Source organism: Capsicum annuum, chromosome 3 (genome assembly GCF_002878395.1).
Source record: "Capsicum annuum cultivar UCD-10X-F1 chromosome 3, UCD10Xv1.1, whole genome shotgun sequence".
Lineage (NCBI taxonomy): Eukaryota > Viridiplantae > Streptophyta > Magnoliopsida > Solanales > Solanaceae > Capsicum > Capsicum annuum.
In genome coordinates this window covers 58994505-59010384 of record NC_061113.1, presented here as the reverse complement: position 1 = coordinate 59010384, position 15880 = coordinate 58994505, and the positions used below count along the sequence as shown (strand labels likewise).

The following is a 15880-nucleotide window of genomic DNA, read 5'->3' as shown; positions in this document are numbered from 1 at the left end:
TCTAGGGAAATGGAGAGATAGATGAGGATGTCTCGCACTGTATTGGGGCAGGTTGGATGAAATGGAGGCTCGCTTCGGGGATTTTATGCGATAAGAAGGTGCCTCCCAAGCTTAAAGGCAAATTCTATAGAGTTGCAGTCCGGCTGGCTATGTTGTATAAGCGGAGCGTTGGCTAGTTAAGACTTCCCATATCCAAAAGTTGAAGGTAGCAGAAATGAGGATGTTGCGTTGGATGTGAGGTCTTACAAGGACTGATAGGGTTAGGAATGAGATTATTCGAGAGAAGGTGAAAGTGATATCGATGGAGAAAAAAATGCGAGAAGTGAGGTTGAGATGGTTTGGTCATGTGATGAGGAGGGGCACGGATGCCCCAGTTCATAGGTGTAAGAGACTAGCGTTAGATGGTTTCAAGCGGGGTAGGGGTAGACCGAAGAAATACTGGAGAGAAGTGATTAGACGTGACATGGAGTAGTTACATCTCACTGAGGATATGACCCTGGATAGGAAGGTTTGAAGGAAAAACACTAGGATATAGGAATAAGGTGGGTGGATAAATCGTTGTCCGTAGTTAGGAGGGTTTTTGTGTCTTTTGTTTGGTATTGTACATTACTTTTGTGGATGTTGTATCTATGTTAGTTTTATCATGTTTCATGCTTTGAATATTTTTGTATATTATCCTGTGTCTTGAGCCGAGGTCTATCGGAAACAACCTCTCTACTTCTTTAGAGGTAGTGGTATGGACTGCGTATATTTACTTTCCCCAAACCCACCAGAGATAGTGATATGGACCGCTCACTTTACTTTTGTGGGTTTGTTGTTGTTGTATACTTTTCTTTTGTTAAATAACTCCAATCAAACCGAAAAAACATGATATTTCAAACAAATCCTGTGTCTTTCGGAAATCCTTCATCTTTTCTTTACGCGTTTTCTCACATCCTTGTATTAGTTTATCCTGCACTCTCTAATTCTCTTAATAATACTTTAAATTCTTATATACATGTTAAATTCTCAGTTACTCATACAGAAATCTGAAAATAAAAATGAAAATTCCAAAGTTGAGGTTTGATGTGCCGGAGCAATAATGAAAGCAAGAAAAAGTTTGTATTTCTGACGCTAGAAAATGGAATGAAAATGAAACTTCTAAATTGTACCGAGAAAATCTGGTAGGTTTTGTCAACAATTTGAGTAGAACTTTTTCTCTTTCCTAACAACCTTTATAATTTGTTTTACTCTCTTTTTTAGGAGATACTTTTGACACACACAAAATGTTAGATGGAATGCTCCATAGAGAAACCTTTATACTGTTTCAGTGATGTTGTTGACGTGTATCTTCAGAAGCTGTGACTTCCTAGATATACTTGAAAGATGTAAGATTTTGACTCTTTTCTTTTAAGAATCGAATATGTTTGCAGTTTAATTTCTGTTGTTTTGGCTGTTACAATAGATTATATTTTTTGTTTTATGATGAGTTGATGACTAGTAATAAATTAGAATTTTCGCGGCATATTTATTGGCAGTATTACTCCTTATTTGGAGAAGCATTTGTATTCTTACTGGGTTTTTATTCCTTATCATTTATCATCTTGGCTTTTGGTTTTGATGGTCATCTTAAGTGTTTGATTAGGAACATGAAAGGATGATAGAGCTAATTGTCTGCTGGAATTATAAAAGCATCAAAGAAATGGTAGTTGTGTATTTCTCCTTTGACCCCTCCCCATCTAGCAAAAATTAGTGCACATTTGTATAGAAAATTTATCAACGGATAAAATCTATAACAGTTAACAATAGCAGGGAGAAATGTAGGATCAAATTAAACACTAACTTTATATATAAAATGGATGCACATGATCTTCCTTTAGTTTCTTCAATAATAGTTACTGGCAGGTCAAATGAGAATAACTTTCTGAATTAGTATATGCATCTCTTATGTTCATTGAGGTTGGTACCAATTATTCTTTTGATGTTTAGTGAACAAAAAATAAAGACCTACATGCATAAAAAAGGTTGTATACGACATTAGTGGTCGTGTGGATTATACTGTGAAAAATTGATATTAATAGGATGGTTAGTAATAAAATGGTTGAGCCATTTTGGGGTACTATATGATACAATAGATTTTCACTGTTTTTCTTGTCTTATGTTTCTTGTGGGGATTGTTGTGCTTTGGATCTATCAAATTTGCTCGTCAGGAAAAAAGAAAGCAATTAATGATCTGCATGTGATCTATGATATCATGTTACATCTTTTGTCATTTGGAATAAACCTTGAGTTGAACACTGGAGGGAGAGTTAGATATGTGATGCTTCTCCAGGCCTTACATGGGTCTCACTCTGTAAATTTGTTCTTTTTTCCCTGTATTCTCTAGTCCTTTGGTTTTCTGCTGCTTTCCCTCATCTTTTCTCCAAACAATATCTATCATCCAACCTTCCAAATTATACAGCCTTAAAACCCTAACAATACTATCCGTTAGAGACAACATGAAAATAGAAAAGGTGGATTGAGAAACAGAGTAGACATGAACCGTCTTTCTTGAAACTGGTAAATGAGTAGTCATGAACCTTCTTGTCGTGTCCATATCTAGATTAAGCTTATAATCAGATGAAAGTAAATTTGGTTCAGATGTTCACTGTTGTAAACAATTCAAAATGGTATATATTTGTAGCCAATTTTGCAAATATCACCTGATGTGATATGACTAGGAACTATAATTGGGCCATAGCTCTGCCATTAAATTTCGATTCACAAGCTGTATCTTGCCAGAGTACCTCTCAATAATTGGTATGAGGGCCAGCAAGGCATAGCTTAAATGACAAGACTTTAAAAACTCAAATTTGTTCACGTTACACAGTTTTTTTTACTGTGTAAATATGTGTGTATCTTATTCTCCAATGGCTGGTTGTCATTATAATTCTGATCTTTCGAGCAAAGAAAAGTAGCATAGAGTGTGGGGAGTTAGACTGACATTATATTTTAGTTGGAATCAAAGGCAACATATTTGTGCAAGTGGGGAGCTTTTTGGTTTCAAGGATTCTTGAAAAAACTTTTAGGTCAATGATTTTGCAGCTAAAGGGTTTTTAGAAATTTGTTCAATAAAATTTTGGTTTAGCCCATAGGTGTTATCTTTTAGGATATCGAAATCTGTTTAACAACTTCGGCGTCCAAGCTTGGTGATAGTGTTGCACATTCCATTTTAGTTGGAATCGGAGGCATATTATTTGTGCAAGAAGGGAGATTAGGATCCAGGGAGTCCTTAAAAACTTTTATGGCCAGTAATATTGTAGATGAAGGTTTTCAAAAATCTGTCTAATTACATACTGGCTTACTCAATAGGTGATAATGTCCTTTTAAGCGTCCAAACAAGGTGAAATTATTGTAGTGGAGATTCAGACTGGGGATCTCCAGGTTGTTGCTCCTACACCTCACCCAATTAGGCATCCTCTTTTAGATGAAGGTGATAGTGTATTCTTAGACTTTTCAGTTAAAAAGCAATGACAATATAAAAAGGACCATCTAATATGGCATGTAGTCCAGATTGAGAGACAGTCATAATAGTTAAACTTGCATGCATTTTAGCTGGAACTATGGCTCATATCTCCGTCATAGGACATATTTAAGCGCTATTATTTCTGGAGAACATTTTAATTAAGTGATACTCAATAGCAGGGGTTGACAAAGTAGTCACTATAGTTTTGTGGATATAATTTCTTTATGTGGAGCTTTTAGGAGTAACATTAGGTGAGAATAGGATTACTGTCTCCACCCCTCCCCGCCTTGAAAGTCTCCTGTCCATGTCCCCACCCTGCCAACTACCCCAAGGGAGAAATCTTGCTTCTTTGCTTATCTGTTGCCATTCAGTTTATAGCGTTAATACAGTTATCAGTTTTTTTTTAAGTTTATAGCGTAAATTCATTGAGAAAAGTTATTTCGCAAAGTCTATAACTTTACATGAGAACTACAATTCTTTTGGTTGTGCTTCTCATTTTTTTAAATAATGGGTAACAAACCCTTACTGCCTGCCTTCCATATACGGATATGCCAAGCGCTGAAGCTGTGCGGGGAAAGAAACAATTCTCTTCTCCCCCATTCCCATTCACAATTGCAACTGCATCATTAGAGTTTGAATTGAATAATTGTTTCTTGACCTGCAGCTATTTCCATAGTGGATGACATTGACTCGTCTGTTTATCTCCTACTCACTATTTCTGAATACATTAATAGTTTTATAATTTCAGGAATTGGAGTGTCGTAGAGAAGAGCTTGAAGCTCTGTTGGTGTAGGAGAGGGCTTGAGAAATAGAGTTGTGTTTATGACTGCGGCAAACAACTGGCAAAATTGAGGAGAGAGCTCAAATGAACATTGATGTTTAACATGCTGTTATGAACCAATTGTCCCATATTGGAAAAATAGAGAAATGCTAAGGGGATTATAAGTCAAATGAGTTATCCCACCTATGGGTTCTCCCACCTTCTCCCACCTATTAGACTAGTCTTTTAGGTTGAGCTCTCCCGTTTGGTTTATAACATAAGCCAAATGGGTTCTTTGGCTCTCCCGTTTGGTTTATAACATAAGTTGCCTTCTCCTACCTATTAGACTAGTCTTTTGGGTTGGGCTCTCCCGTTTGGTTTATCACATAAGCCAAATGGGTTCTTGGGCTCTCCCGTTTGGTTTATAACATAAGTTATAAGACAAATGGGTTTTCCTACCTATTAGACTAGTCTTTTGGGTTGGGCTAACATTTCTCTATTTTTTTAATGTGGGACAGTTGGTTCATAACAATCGCTTCCGCTTGAGAACCAACGACCTCGTTGGTCATGGCTGAGTGACACCCCTCTTAGGTCCAGGCCACCACTCCGAGTTGTGGCTCCACGCGTTGATCGATCCTCGTTGGTCACGGCTATGCCCAGTTGGTCATGACTGGCACCCCTCTTGGGTCCAGGCCACCACTATTGGCACACAGGCCACCACTATGAGTCACAACCCAACGCGCGGCTCCCCACATGTGGATCAATACTCGTTGGTCACGGCTGAGCCCAGTTGGTCACAACTGACACCCCTCTTAGGTCCAGGCCACCACTCCTGGCGCACAGGCCACCACTCCGAGTCGTGGTTCCACGTGTGAATCGATTCTCGTTGGTCACGGCTGGTACCCCTCTTGGGTCCAGGCCACCACTATGAGTCATGGCCCAACGCGCGGTTCCCCACACGTGGATCGATCCTTGTTGGATTGGGCTAACATTTCTCTATTTTTTCAATGTGGAACAATTGGTTCATAAAAATCGCCTCTGCTTGAGAACCAATGACCTCGTTGTCACGACTGGCACCCCTCTTAGGTCTAGGCCACCACTCCTGGCGCATATAGGCCACTCCTCTGAGTTGTGGCTCCACGCGTTGATCGATCCTCGTTGGTCACGGCTATGCCCAGTTGGTCACGAATGGCACCCCTCTTGGGTCCAGGCCACTACTATTGGCACACAGGCCACCATTAGGAGTCACGGCCCAACGTGTGGCTTCCTACACGTGGATCGATCTCATTGGTCACGGCTGAGCTCAGTTGGTCACACTGGCTGGCACCCCTTTTAGGTCCAGGCCACCACTCCGAGCCGTGGATCCACACGTAGATCGATCCTCGTTGGTCACGTCTAGCACCCCTCTTGGGTCCAGGCCACCACTATTGGCACATAGGCCACCACTATGAGTCACGACCCAACGCGCAGCTCCCTACACGTGGATCGATCCTCGTTGGTCACGGCTGAGCGCAGTTAGTCACACTGGCTGGCACCCCTCTTAGGTCCAGGCCACCACTCCGAGTCGTGGCTCCACGCGTGAATCGATCCTCGTTGGTCACGGCTAGCACCCCTCTTGGGTCTAGGCCACCACTATGACTCACGGCCCAACGCACAGCTCCCTACACGTGGATCGATCCTCGTTGGTCACGGCTGAGCCCAATTGGTTACACTAGCTGACATCCCTCTTAGGTCAAGGCCACCACTCCGAGTCGTGGCTCCACGCGTGAATCGATACTCGTTGGTCACGGCTATGCCCAGTTAGTCACGGCTGACACCCCTCTTAGATCCAGGCCAGCACTACTGCCACATAGGCCACCACTACGAGTCACGACCCAACGTGCGGCTCCCCACACGTGGATCGATCCTCGTTGGTCACGGCTAGCACCCCTCTTGGGTCCAGGCCACCACTATTGGCACATAGGCCACCACTATGACTCACGGCCCAACGCGCAGCTCCCTACACGTGGATCAATCCTCGTTGGTCACGGCTGAGCCAAGTTGGTCACACTGGCTGGCACCCCTCTTAGGTTAAGGCCACCACTCCGAGTGGTGGCTCCACGCGTGAATCGATACTCGTTGGTCACGGCTATGCCCAGTTAGTCACGGCTGACACCCCTCTTGGATCCAGGCCAGCACTACTGGCACATAGGCCACCACTACGAGTCACGGTCCAATGTGCAGCTCCCCACATGTGGATCGATCCTCGTTGGTCACGGCTACGCCCAATTATTCACGACTGGCACCCATGGCACATAGCCACCACTATGAGTCACGGCCCAACGCGCGGCTCTCCACACGTGGATCGATCCTCGTTGGTCACGGGTTGGAACCCCTTGCACATAGGGCACCACTACGAGTCACGGCCCAACGCGCGGCTCTCCACACGTGGATCGATCCTCGTTGGTCACGGGTTGGAACCCCTCTTAGGTTCAGGCCACCACTCTAAGTGACGGCCCAACGCGTGGGAATCTCAATGAAAGCACCAATGTTCTAAACCAAACGGGAGAGCCCAACCCAAAAGACTAGTCTAATAGGTAGGGGAACTTATTTGGCTTATAATCCCCTTAGCATTTCTCTATTTTTCCAATGTGGGACAGTTGGTTCATAACACGTGCATTGCTACCTATTTTTAGATTGAAAAAATTAACTATGTATTACAAAATCTGTACAGTTACATAGACCTCTTTCCTAACGGCAGTTATTTCCTGTCGAGCTGACCTTCTTAGATGGTATGTAATGCAACCAGTTTACAATACGTAAAATGTTGTAAATGTTTCAGGTTTCTATTTCAGATTGTAATAGGCGTTTAGGTGTTTTTTCACAGCTTTGCAAAATTTTGAGAATTGTTGTCTCCAAACAAAGTAGAGATGTCCATGTTGAACTTGCTTTTTGATTATTTAATAACTCTTCTTGGTCTAAACGTCCAATTATTTGGCACTTTTTACGTTAAACGTTTGAACTTTTTCCAAACTTGCGACTTTCTATATGAGAAGAACTCGTACCAACTACTTAAAGTAGGAACCAAGTTCCCGTAATAGTAAGACTATAAAGTAATTAAAACAACATTTACCAATATGGTTTTTGGTGCAGTGGATGGAGCTGCTCCACCCTTAATCAGAGGTCGTGGATTCGACCCTGGGTATGGAGAAAACTTTGTTGAGAGCGCTACCACCTTAATGGGCCCTGCAACGTGCGATCTAGATTAGTCGGGGCTCCAATGCAGGCACCAAACACCGAATGGGAAACAAAAAAAAAAATATTTACCGAAAAAAATCTTCTTCCCTGAGGGAGTGAAAAATTATGACCTATAGCATGTAGGATTTTCAAGAATAAGACAAAATCAGAGGATACTAACACTTTCAGTTTTTCCATCTACAAGTGTATGGATACCCAAGATAAGACAACCAGCTACTGCTGGAGTTATAATTTTCCATGAACCGCCTGTTTAATATTCATTATTTTCATTCTGCCTGTATCTGATATCATAAGTCATATCGTTTCTATTTTTTCAAAAAAATCCATTTTTTTGTAGCATTCCCTTATGTTATATTTCTGAAGGACTCATAAGCATCCATAACATTGTTATTGTTTACTATTAAATTATAGTCTTTAGATGCTACAACTAAGTTATTTTTACAAGTAAAAAAAGAAAACATTTGCTTATTTGCTCTTAACCTTACAATTAGTTAAAGTGAAAATAACTGGAAGTTTTTTAGAATTTGTTTCTGTTGTTATATTTATGGAAAAGAAAAGTATATTTTTTCCGAAAAAGGGCCTAAAATGCCCTTCAACTATTGAAAATGGTGCAAATATACTCTCCTTCCACCTTTAGGCTCTAAAATGCCCTTCCATCCATTTATTTGACCCTATTTTACCATTCTTCTTAACAGATAAATAATTAGGATTTTAACTTAACACGTGACAGTTTCTTATTGATTGAATTTTTATTAATCAAAAGTAAAAAACATTAACAAAAAATTAACCCAAATCACTAAAATCTATCCCATCTGCCCGACCCAAATCACTAAAAAAATTATTGAGCTTTAATTTTTCCATAATTACTCGTAAATTGGTTCGCCAGGTTCACCAATTCGAAAAATGTTTGTTTCTTTTCCAGCCAATCTTGAAGGGCGTTAAAGGAAGGAAAGATGACTCGAGAGCAGTATGAAAAAGCGTGCACTCTTTTGAAGGGTGTTTTGAGCTATGATACCTTCAACGACGTGGATCTAGTCATAGAGGTTGGTTATTGACTTATTTTGTACGATTTTTGAAATGCATTACACTAAATCACTTAGTCGATTCAAATACATTCTACACTAAACTTTCTTTCCTACGTTGAAGCTACCGTTTTTGTTAGTGTGCTGCTGCATAATGAGCAAATGCATTATTTTGTCCAGAAATTGAGTTTTCGGAGATATTAATAATCATTACCCGATCAAAAATATATCTATATCTATGTGAAAGTTTTAATGACTAAAATCCATGTAAAAGTTCATGGGCTCCTTGGTTTAAAATTTGGCGATGATCCATATTCCTCACGTCAGGATCTTGGTACTATTGCTTTGCAGTTTGCAGTTATGCTGTTAATTTTTGGGCCGATTTATTTGATCCTAGAAAAATATTCACTTAGAATTGGCAGCACGGAAAAGCTTCACTGTACAAAAACTTCAACATGTTGTCTTATCTTTGGAACTAAATATCAGCTAGCCGGTTGTTCTTAGTGCATCCCGATGTCGCATTGAGAAGCAGTCTTTCATCCAGTCCTGTCGGGTGTCAACTTTGTCATGAAAAATTGGCAAGTTTCCATTAGTAGTACCATACAATTTTGTTGCAGTAGAAATGATAGGGGTGACAAACGGGCGGATTGGATTGGATTGAATTTGAACGGGTTAAATATGGATCGAGCAAAAATGGTTTGGATTGCAATCCGCCCATATAAATATGGGTAAATATGAATTTGGTCAAATATGGATTGGGTAAAAATGGTTTCAACCCACTTTAACTCCTAAGTCCAAAACTTAAAAACTTCTATATCATGTCAACTTGACTTTTTTTCCATTTTTTTTCTTTTTAATTTTTTTTATCTCTCTTCTATATGTAGCCTCTAGTTTTTTTTTTTTTTCATTTTTTTGTCATTTCTTTTTTCTTCCTCTCTTCTATCTCTTCCTTTGTTTCCTTTTTTTTTTCTTTTTTTTTCCTTTTACTTTTTAATCTTTTTTTTTCTATTTTTATTTTTTCGTTTTTACTTCTTTCTCATTTTATTCTTTTTTATTGTATTTTATGTTTTATATATTTTTTAATTTTCAAAGAACATGGTTAAGTCGAGTATAAATTATGGATGATGACTAAAATATCGTAACAACTCAGTATATTTGTTTTCACCATCATCTTTTTTCTTTTTCCTTTTCTACTTTTTCATTATTTTTTCTTTTTGATTTTTTTTTTTGTATTTTTTTCTTCAATTCTTTCTTTAAGCTTTTTTCTCTCTTCTATCTCTAACTTCTACCTCTCTTTCTACTTTTTTTTTCTATTTTTGTTTTTTTTTAATGATAACGAAAATATCATAAGCGCATATTGATTTATATTCGCCTAACATTTATAATTCGAGGGTTATGTGAATCCTCAACCATATATATTTTAGTCTCAAGAAAATCCAATTAATTCATATACTTTTTTTTTGTTTTTTCATCCGGTGTTCGGTGCCTGCACTGGAGCCCCGACTAATTCGTATCGGGCATTGCAGGGCCCATTAAGGTGGCAGCGCTCCCAACAGAGTTTTCTCCATAACAAGGGTCGTACCCTCGACCTCTAGTTAAGGGTGGAGCAGCCCCATCCACTGCACCACAACTCATGTTGATTTTAATTCATATACTTATTTGTATAAAAATACAAATGATAAATTGCACATATTGACAACTAAACTCTTCAAATACAAATAATAAATTTATTTGAAATATATAGTATGGTACAAATAAATTTAACGTAAAAAAATATAAAATGCAATGACAAAAAAAAGATAAGGAAAAGAATATAAAAAAAAAGAAAAATGACAAAAATGACGAACCAAGAATGAAAAAGGGGGAAACGAAAATACAAAAAAAAAAAAGAATGCAAATAAATAAAATTGAAAAAGAAAAAAATGATGAAAAAAAAGAAAGAAAAAAAGTGTAAGAAACGAGTAAAAAATAAGTGAAAAAAATGAAAAAGAAAAAATAGTAAATTAAAGGAAAAAAGAAAGAAAAACAAAAAAAAAGAAAAAAAAAGAAAGAGAAATAAAAGATAAAAAGAAACTAATAATAAAGGAGTGAGATTATGGATTATATTTAATTGATAAGAAATGTTATGAATTATATAGGCTAAATGGGATAGTTAGAAGTTTATATTTATTAACCCATGTAGGTCTCAAGCGAATACGAATGATGAAATAAGAATGAGAAAGGGGAAAGCGGAAAAAAAAAGAATACAAAGAAAAAAAAATAAAAATAAAAAAATAGATGAAAAAATGAGAAAGAAATTGTAAGGAAGGAGTAAAAAAATAAAAAAAAATGAAAAAGAAAAAAAAGTAAATTAAAGGAAAAAAGAAAGAAAAAAAGAAGAAGAAAAGAAACTAAAAAAGAAAAAAAATTGAAACTTTAAGCATAAGTGGGTGATCTCTGTATTTAAATGGGTACCCATATTTTATCCATTTTGTCCATATTTGTATGAACTTTTAAAATGAGTTGAAGTTCATATTTACCCATTTGAAATATGAGTGATCCAATTCATTAAATATGGGTTAAATGGACTCTTTTTACAAATATGGGCTGAAATTACCACCCCTAAAAAATGATATCATCGCACCGACTCAGATGTAGACTTCTCATTTCTTTCTTCTTCTTGATTAATAGGATGCGCCTGACATTGTCTTGTTGAAGCAACAAATCTTTGCTGATCTGGATGAGTGTTGCCCACCTCATTGCATTTTCGTTCAACGACTTGTGAAAGAATTTTTTTAGTGATTTGGGTCCGACGGATGGGGTAGATTTTAGTGATTTAGGTTAAGGTTTTTTTTTTTTTTTTTAAATTTTTGATTAATAAAAATTTAACTAATAAGAAACTGCCACGTGTTAAGTTAAAATCCTAATTATTTATTTGTTAAGAAGAAGGGTAAAATAGGGCCAAATAGGTGGATGGAAAGGTATTTTAGAGCCCAAAAGTGGAAGGGGGTATATTTGCACCATTTTCAATAGTTGAAGGGCATTTTAGGTCCTTTTTTGTATTTTTTTTAAGACCATGATTGTTAATTCTTAAAGTGTTGGGTTCGAAATCAAGAGGGCGTCATGCGGAAGCTATTAGTTGTAAATCATTGTGGTGACAATTCAGAAGACACATAAAACAATACTAAAAAGTTTAATATTATTATATTATTTGGCCAATTGGCCTACATGTAAAACTTAATATTAAAAACATAAAAGCTAATGAGAGAGAAAATCTCCCCCTAAACAAATACTCTTTAAAGATTACATTGTGGCGTTGTATGGTAGGCATTGCCTCTCTCCAGTAGGTTGGTTTAATGTTTCAGAGGTGAGACCTCGAGGTACGAACTTGCTTCGTGAGTCTTTGGATAGGGTCCGGGTCATTCAGGATAGACTTAGAGTGACCCAAAATAGGCAGAAGTGTTATGCTGATCGTAGACTTCGTGTCTTAAGTTTTGGTGTTGGTGATCATGTTTTCCTTCGAGTTTCACCCATGAAGGGTGTAATGAAGTTTGGGAAGAGGGGAAAGCTTAGCCCCAGCTATATTGACTCATTTGAGATTCTTCGGACTATTGGTGATGTGGCTTATAAGTTGGCTTTGCCCCTTGATCTATCTGTTGTTCATCCATTTTTCATGTTTTTATACTTCGTTACTATATTCTTGACAAGTCTCATGTCATTCGTTGGGATTCAGTTCAGTTAAATGAGCGGTTGTCCTTTGTTGAGGAGCCAATTTCCATTTGGCTAGGGATGTTAGGCAGTTGCGCTCTAAAGTGATCCTTGTGGTTTAGGTCCAGTGGAAACTTTGACCTGTAGATGTGACTACTTGGGAGATTGAGTCTGATATGCGTAGTTCCTATCCCCAGCTTTTCATTGATTCAGGTATTCCCTTGCCTTAGTTCGAGGACGAACTAGATTTTTAGTGATGGATGATGTAACGACCAAAAAATTTGATGAAATATGCGAAATTTGTGATTTTGTATGATTTGACTGTTTTACCCCTCCCCGTAGTTGAATTATGATATTTTTGGGGTGTGAGAGTGGTCGACATAATTTTTGATACATTTTGGTATCATTTATGCAATATTGTGGTTTCTGATGGCTTCGAAAGCCTTATTTTGGACTTATGTGGTTATATTTTGATCCGTGAAACGGATGACCAAACGGACTACGCCAGCAACTCCATAATATCGATTTTAGTCTAGGTAGACCTTTGGTTTGGGTCCTGGTTCACCCGAGCTCATTTCGACCTATTGGTCGGAAAGTTGAAAAATTGGAAAGTTGGGTGTGGGACCCACTTTTGGTTGAAACGACCTCGTATGGAAAATCCGACTTCGCCAACAGATCCAAAATATCTATTTTAGTGTGTTAGCATGTTTGGTATGATTTTACGACTTTTAAATCTAATTTCGACCCTAGGTTTGAAAATTGTGATTTCGGGTCTCGAGGGTCAATTTTGTGAAAACGAATTTTTCTGAAAAATATGGTATCGCCATTGTGTTCGGAACGTCGAATTTAGTATGGTTGTACAGTTTGTTTGCATAAATCATACTCCGAACGAATCCCGAGCACCCCGTCGAAGTCCATTTCGAGTTGGAATAAAAACTGCTCAGTTATGCAGAAAAATCTGCAATATATATAGCAGCTTTTTCACATTTTTGGTCCATTTTGCTCATTTTTTCATCTTGTTTTTGAGAGATAAACCCTAAATATTTTGGGAGCTTAAAAGTAAAGTTTGTGAGAGCTTGGGAAGCTAGATTAACACCTATTTCTTGATTTTAATTACGGATTTAAGGTAAGAATTCACCTTTTTCTTAGAAATTTCTTGATAAAATTCTCAAAACTCCAAAAATCTTAGGGCATGATTTTAAATTCAAATTTCATCCCCTTTCACTTGAATAATATTTTTATCTTATAATTACTAGTTTTTCATCAATTTAACCTTCAAAACAACTCCGATTCTTGATTTTAACCCGGATTTCAAGGATTTTACCCGGTAAAGCTCAAAAATAGTTTTTCTTCAATTTGAACCCCGTTTTTCACTCGATTTAACTTGAGTTTTCAGCTGTAGGTTCCTAAGAATATGGGGAACATATTTTTGAAGTAAAGTTCCAATTTTGCTCTTCTTTTTTGAAAACCTATTTTGGGGGTCCATTTTGACCCCAAACCAAAAGTAGTCAATATGGGTGTTGTTGGTTTTGTTTTGACGCGTAGATTTCATATTTGATGTTTTTAGTAGAGTTCAAGATTGTTCATGAAAAGTAAGGTCGCGGGTTCAAGTGCAGCGGACCGATTTCGACTTTCGAGGTAGGTTATGGCTTAACTTTTCAGACTGAACTGGATAGTAAATAATGGTACAAAGTGCATGTTAAGGGTGAGAACTAATCATGAAAAATGGCTATCTACATGTTGTGCCCGTGTGGGGGCCTATATATGATGTAATTGTCGAAATTGAAATATTATGTGATATGTTTGACCGTGTGGGGTCCTATGTGACATTTATAGCCTTGAATACATGTGAGTAATTGTATTGTACAGTTTAATGTGGTACCATAGGTGTATTGTGATTATATTCATACTTTACTGACATATGAGACATGTGGAAATTCATGGATGAAATGAAAATAACGAATGAATATTGGCTCATGAGGTTGTGAAAATGTATCATTATGGTTGGTTGTGGAAATATATCATGTGGTTGGTTGTGGAAATACTTATTGTGATTGGTTGTGAGCATTACATCTTCATATCATACTCATTCATAAAACATTGGTACCACCGTGGCAACATCTGAGAAACACTAGCAACACCTTTTTAAAAATATTGTAACACCTTATAAACCCTTTCTGAGGGATGTACCGGAAAGGAGATATGAGATATGTGGATTGTATATGGGTTGACAAACCCCCCATGGGTCCTACGTTGGGAAGCTTTGGCTCCGTAGGTGTATACGGGGATTGTACGATGATCCTGGAGGTTGTGCACAACCTCGTGCATCATCATCATTATTATCATATACATTGTACTTACTTTATTGTGTTTATGTTGTGTCGTATTGCCTTATTGACTTGTCATCTATGTATTTGTCTTACCTTTCCTTACTTGTATTTGATGATCTTGTATCTACATGTTATCTCTTGCTCTATTTTATATGTGACATAATCTATACTTATGTTCTATATCTTGATGTGTTTTTACAATATATGTGAGATATATTAGAACTGTTAGTGCAAGTGGTATGGGCTACCGTTGTGGGAAATTTTTTGATTGCAGGTGACGTGCCCTTAGTGTTTATTTTGTACGCCTTATTTACTAATTTGCTTAGTCGGCTTATGATACCTACTGAGTATAAGTGGACCGTACTCATGCCTACTGCGCCCTTTTAGTGCAGGTCCTAGCTCGAGTGCGCCTCATCTTACTTGATTCGGGCGGTTGTTGGAGCTTCCAAGGTATCGATTGGACATTCATGCGTCCGAAGTTCACCTCTATCTTTCTATACTAGTTATGTGTTTATTAGTATTCGAAGTTCACCTCTATCTTTCTATACTAGTTATGTGTTTATTAGTATTCAGAGACAGTTATTATTCCTTTATGGTTATTTTTTCGATGCATTTGACTTTTGGATTGTATTAGTAGTTCTTACACTATTGACACCTAGTTTTGGGCATATTGGTGTTTTGGATAAGTTCTTTCCGCATTGTTATAATTATTTATATGGTTCGGCTTCATTCTAGAAACCTTACCTTGGGTATTTCTGTCTTTTTCTCTCTTCGTATTAGTTTGGGTGATAGGCTTACTTGTCAAGGTACGCCACGACAAGTACCATCATGACCCTCGTTTTTGGGTCGTGACATTTCTAATAAGAAATGTCTTACCATAAATATATTTAATTAATTTTCAACTCTTAAATTAGGAAAAAACTTCTAATAAGGAAAGGTGTTACCATAAATATATTTTATTAATTTTTAACTCATAAATATTAGGAAAAATAGTGAAAAGATGATTTTGTCTAAAGCAAAGACTTTTAATGAAAGATAAAAAAATTTAAACAACATTCTAAGGCCCTTCACACTTTTAATATATTATAGATATAGATTATAGATATAAATATATTGGTGACGTCCAAGCTGCACCTCCACTCTGAAGATGATATGGTCGCTGCCAAATATAGTAATCCAACAAAGGTTGAGGTCGAATCCCAAGGGAATATGTGGAATCTTGGTTCTCGGCTATTGTAATCAACGGACAGAACTAGAAAAGTAAATGGGGGGTTTGGAGTATCAATGCCAAACTAGTAGCAACTATCAACTTCAGTTGTAATCAGTCATAAGTGAACACTAGGATTGTGCTCCCCCAGAC

The 15880-nt window shown here is 37.5% G+C and overlaps 1 long non-coding RNA gene across 1 annotated transcript; it reads left to right on the top strand.

Annotated features, from left to right (window-relative positions):
• The first annotated feature begins 794 nt into the window (after positions 1–794).
• LOC107866324 lies at positions 795–15272 on the top strand. The gene is made up of 4 exons (XR_007052909.1): positions 795–1163; positions 1243–1367; positions 8404–8524; positions 14913–15272. It is a non-coding gene; the product is annotated as an uncharacterized LOC107866324 (long non-coding RNA).
• The last annotated feature ends 608 nt before the right edge of the window (positions 15273–15880 follow it).